Source organism: Podarcis gaigeae, assembly GCF_964106915.1.
Source record: "Podarcis gaigeae genome assembly, chromosome: 16".
NCBI lineage: Eukaryota > Metazoa > Chordata > Lepidosauria > Squamata > Lacertidae > Podarcis > Podarcis gaigeae.
The window spans coordinates 8,952,638-8,957,713 of NC_139693.1; the positions used below are offsets into that span (position 1 = coordinate 8,952,638).

General features: G+C 47.3%; 1 long non-coding RNA gene across 1 annotated transcript; it reads left to right on the top strand.

Annotated features, from left to right (window-relative positions):
* Positions 1 to 3,247: 3,247 nt before the first annotated feature.
* LOC310833528 lies at positions 3,248 to 4,478 on the top strand. Its single transcript, XR_014558751.1, has 2 exons — positions 3,248 to 4,074; positions 4,263 to 4,478. It is a non-coding gene; the product is annotated as an uncharacterized lncRNA (long non-coding RNA).
* Positions 4,479 to 5,076: the final 598 nt, after the last annotated feature.

The window sequence follows — 5,076 nt, forward strand, 5'->3', positions numbered from 1 at the left end:
TTTTTTTGCTATTAGCTGCTTTCTCTGCTTGCTTGGGTGAAAGGTGTCCCTGTGTCTCAGATGTCGCCCACGTTGGAGACTGTGATGAATCTAGGGGTTATGGGGAGGCAAAACGCCGGAGGTGATTCTGGCCAAGGAAACCTCTGCCAAAGAGCCGTTGAGATTCATTCATGTTCGTTTCCCCAACATCCTCCCCCCACAGGCAGATTTTTTGGCCTGAGGAGAGAGGGAATGGTTTGCAAAACAGCAATCTTACCCCCTTCCCGCCCAGGGAAAAAAGAAAAGATATCCAAGTAGCCCCACAAGTTTAAATTTATTGCATTTCTCCTCCGTGAGTATATGCTGCCTGGACACATTTTCCTTATATATTTCCGCAAACGAAAGGGACTAGCAACTTTGGGTTTTTTACTTAAATTAAAGCTGCCAATTCAGGAGAGGGCCTAATGGAGCTTAAGAGGTTGTTTTGAGTATGCCTGGCATAACTTCTTCTTTCGCTTCTCTTTTTGTTGTACACTGGGCAGATGGCATTGTGGCTTCTTAACTCTCCCACCCCACCCTGAAAGTATGTTTTGCAATAAGGAGCAATCCCTCCCTTTCTTTTTCTGCCTGCTCCCTGCTGCTCACAAACAGTGCCTTGCTTGTTTTCCAAACCTGGACCTTCCCTGGGCGAACAGCCCGGAAATCACTGCTCTTTAAGCAATCGGCATGACATTCAGGTACCAGCTCAGCAAAGTGTCTGGTCCGATGCCACCAAGGTAAACAGATTTCTCATAACCCTGTGCCTAGCAAAAAACTTCAAAGGCCAGTGAGTGCCAGCCCTAGGAAACTGCTGCCCTCAGCAAGTTTGACGCTACTCATTTTGGACTCTGTCTGAATCAAGGTTTTCTTTCCACATAAATGCACTACATGCGTTAAATCGGCAGGGCAAAGCTAGGACGATGGCACGGCTGCCAATTTGTTCCTGTCTTAACCACTGCTGTGCGTAGCTTGTGTACATTTGTGTAGACACATTGCAGTATTGTACCACCTGAGCTTCAGGGCCTTTGGACCCCACACTTGTCTATAAATTCTCTCTACTTCTGGCACATGAGGAGCTGTATCCAGTATATGAAAATAGCAAGCTCCTTCTCTTAAGTGTGGGTCTGCAAATAGGCACTCAGAAGTGCAAAGCTTTAGCAAACTTGCAGGAGCCCCAGGGTTTGTAGCAATCTGAAAATTATTTGGGGGGACTGACCCCAAGGGGGTGAAATCCCCAAATACAAGGGCTTGGTATATTCAATAGGCATGGCATGCAGACTGTTGAGAGGGTCAGGTGGAGGGGGGAGAAACATGGTGAAGGAACGTAATGGAGTATTTGTAAAAGGGCATGGCCGGCACACACTGAATACGAGCCCATTCCACCTTGCAACATTGCTTTTGCATGTCTCTGCCATTGGCATCATCTGCCAATTTAGGCATCTGGTGATGTTAAGTTTTAATCCGAAAAAGCTTGTGCCACCATAAAACTGTTTATACTTTTAAAGGGCTGCAAAAGTCTCCATTTTGAAGGTTAATTTTATTCCTGTCTGCTGCTTTGGTAGCCCCTCAGGCCGCGAAGACTTTTATAAATGTGTTAAATGGATTCCATGAATAAAATTAATAGGCTAGCATAACAGCCTCCCAGGGGAAAATGAAAGGAAAGACATTTTTTAAAGGCTTAGCTTATTGATTTTCAGAACGAGTGGCTTTTTGAGACACTCCAGGAATATTTGAGCTGCACCCTTGCTGTTGCGTGTTGATTTCTTGATGCCTCGCTCTCTGCACAGAAGTGGTACAGTCACCCTTCTAAATCAGGACTCTGCCAATTCATCCTGCCACCACAGGAAGAGAGCGAGGCCACAGTGCAGAAGGGAAAGGGGTGTTTGGTGACGATAACGCTTGCAGTCTAGGAGCGTTTCCGGGTAGTCTAAGAAACCAAAAACTCTCTGCAGTTTTGAAACCGGCGGTGAAAATCAGGGCCATTTTGAAGTCGGTGGCTAAAACCAGGGACCATTCGAATGGCTCAGTCGGTCATCAAACTGGTGTCCAGAATTGTATCCAAACATGGGGGATTGCTCTTTGGTTTCTGGAACCATTGTGCCAAATGTGGTTACGATATCTTGGGTGATGTCTCATAAAGAAGCCACATTCCAAAATTATATCGGTAAATGTAAAGGGACCCCTGACCGTTAGGTCTGGTCGTGGCTGACTCGGGGGTTGCGGCGCTCATCTCGCTTTATTGGCCGAGGGAGCCGGTGTACAGCTTCCAGGTCATGTGGCCAGCATGACTAAGCCGCTTCTGGCGAACCAGAGCAGCGCACGGAAACGCCGTTTACCTTCCCACTGGAGTGGTACCTGTTTATCTACTTGCACTTTGACGTGCTTTCGAACTGCTAGCAGACTAATAATTGCATCCCCTGGTAAAATAAGGCCTTTTCAAATGTGTGCATTGTTTGGGGCCCAGCTTTCCTTCTGTCTCTCTCTCTCTTCCTGGCGTAGCTGGCTGTGCTGGCCCGTGAGAAAGAAAGAGAGGAAGAAAAGAGTTGAGCAATCTTGAGGGAAGAGGGGGGGGGGCCTGCGGCAGGTTCGCAGCGCATGAGGTGGAGGACTGGTGGTGAAACCCCCCCGGTCCAGGCAGCTGCTTCCCTCCATCTTCCAGTTCTCCTTTTCGGTCCCTCCTCACCGATAAACAGCTCCAGAGGAGGTTCGTGCCCCGCTTAGGGACAGAGGAAGTGAAATCCCATGGGGCGTTTGAATGCCCCCTTTTCTGCTCTCCGGGCCAACTGCCTTGTCTCCTCATATTACACCTGCCCCATAAATTTGCAGGCCCTCCAAGTGTTCCTGTTTTCCAGGGACGTCCCTGATTTGGAGAAGCCATCCCAGCTTCTGACTTGATCCCAGAATGTCCTGCTTTTCCTTAGGACGTCCCTATTTCCTCTGGAGAAATGTTGGAGGATAGGGAGTTATCCGACCCCCGAGCCATCTGAAGGGAATCCTGTATAGGGAAGTTTTTTAAAATGTTTAATGTTTTATTATGTTTTTATAGACCGTGGTAAGGGATGCGGGTGGCACTGTGGGTTAAACCACAGAGCCTAGGACTTGCTGATCAGAAGGTCAGTGATTCGAATCCCCATGACGGGGTGAGCTCCCGTTGCTCGTTCCCTGCTCCTGCCAACCTAGCAGTTTGAAAGCACGTCACAGTGCGAGTAGATAAATAGGCACCACTCTGGCGGGAAGGTAAACGGCGTTTCTGTGCACTGCTCTGGTTCACCAGAAGCGGCTTAGTCATGTTGGCCACATGACGCAGAAGCTGTCTGCGGACAAACGCCGGCTCCCTCGGCCTATAGAGCGAGATGAGCGCCGCAACCTCAGAGTCGGTTACGACTGGACCTAATGGTCAGGGGTCCCTTTACCTTTATAGCCAGTGGTACCACTGGTTGCAAATGGGATCCGTTCCGGAGCCCCGTTCGCAACCTGAGCAGAATGCAACCCGCGTCTGCTCATGCGCGGGTTGTGATTCGGCGCTTCTGCGCATGCGCGTGACATCATTTTGAGCGTCTGCACATGCACGAGTGGCGAAACCCGGAAGTAACCCATTCCATTACTTCCGGGTCACCGTGGGACGCAACCTGAAAAGATTTAACCTGAAGCAAACGTAACAAGAGGTATGACTGTACAGTGGTACCTCGGTTTTCAAATGTAATCCATTCCAGAAGACGGTTCAACTTCCGAAACGTTTGGAAACCGAGGGGCAAAGGACGGTCTGCAAATTCAATACACAACATTGAACTCAGCGGAAGCCGTTCGACTTTCGAGGCGCGTTTGAAAACGGAAGCATTAACTTCCAGGTTTTCGGCGTTCGAGTTCTGAAACGTTCGTCAACGGAGACGTTCAAAAATCGAGGTACCACTGTATGTTGGAAGCTGTGCAGAGTGGCTGGGGCGACCCAGTAAACCGTAAAATTATCGTTATGGAATGGGGCGTCCCTATTTTCATCGGAGAAATGTTGGAGGGCATGCATTTGAAGCACTCTTATACCACTCTCAACAGCCATCAGTGGCGTAGCGTGGGTTATCAGCACCAGGGGCAAGGCAAGTAATTTGCGCCCCCTAACCCATGGATTTGTGCCCCTTAACCCGTGGATTTGCGCCCCCTAACCCATGGATTTCCCTAACCCCCAGATGTTGCGGCCGGTGCGGCCGGCCCCCCCTGCACCCCCCACGCTACGCCACTGACAGCCATAGTTGCTTCCCCCACAAGAATCCCCCATACTGTAGTTTCCGAAGGGTGCTGGGAACTATAGCAGCATGAGGGGCTTTAATATATTTTTTTAAGCAGTCATGTGCTTTAAATGTGCATCAGATGTGCTTTTAATGTATGGCATTGATAAATAGGGTTTGGAACTGAGCTTTAAAAATCACTCAGCACATGGAAGAGAGGCATTTATACAATTTACAATGCAGATTGGTAGGCAGGAAACCCCTTTTTCATTGTTCGCTTTTATTCCTCCTCTTTTTCTGTATTTTTGCCTTATTTTGAAAAAGTAAGTGCTTTGGACATGACACAAAAGCGCACAAACCTGTTTTAAGTTAAAGGTGCAAATCAAAACCTATCTACCTAGTTCAATGTAAGATTGCATCATTATGTATTGCTAAAACATATTACTTGTATCGTACCCTCCGAAGACCCAGTTTTTTGCATATAAAAAATATGTATTTGTCTAAAGCTTAAAAGTTTTGCAAATGTTTTATGACTGATTTTGTAATAGAAAACCAATAAAAATTGAATTAAAAAAACAAAGCAAACACCTTTGCATTTTTGTTTAGACCTGTGTTTTCATCTGTTTCTAGTGTATAGTTGGTCTAAATTTTTTTTTAATGTTCTAAATAGCTGCTTGCATTGATAAATGTTTTATTATTTTTGTAAACCGCTTTGAGGTTTGTTTCCCCCCGTGAGAACAGGATGCTGGACTTGACAAACCGTTGGCCTGATCCTGCAACCTCTTCTTGTATTATTATGATCCATTAGCATGAGACCAGCTTGCACCCGCGATTAAAC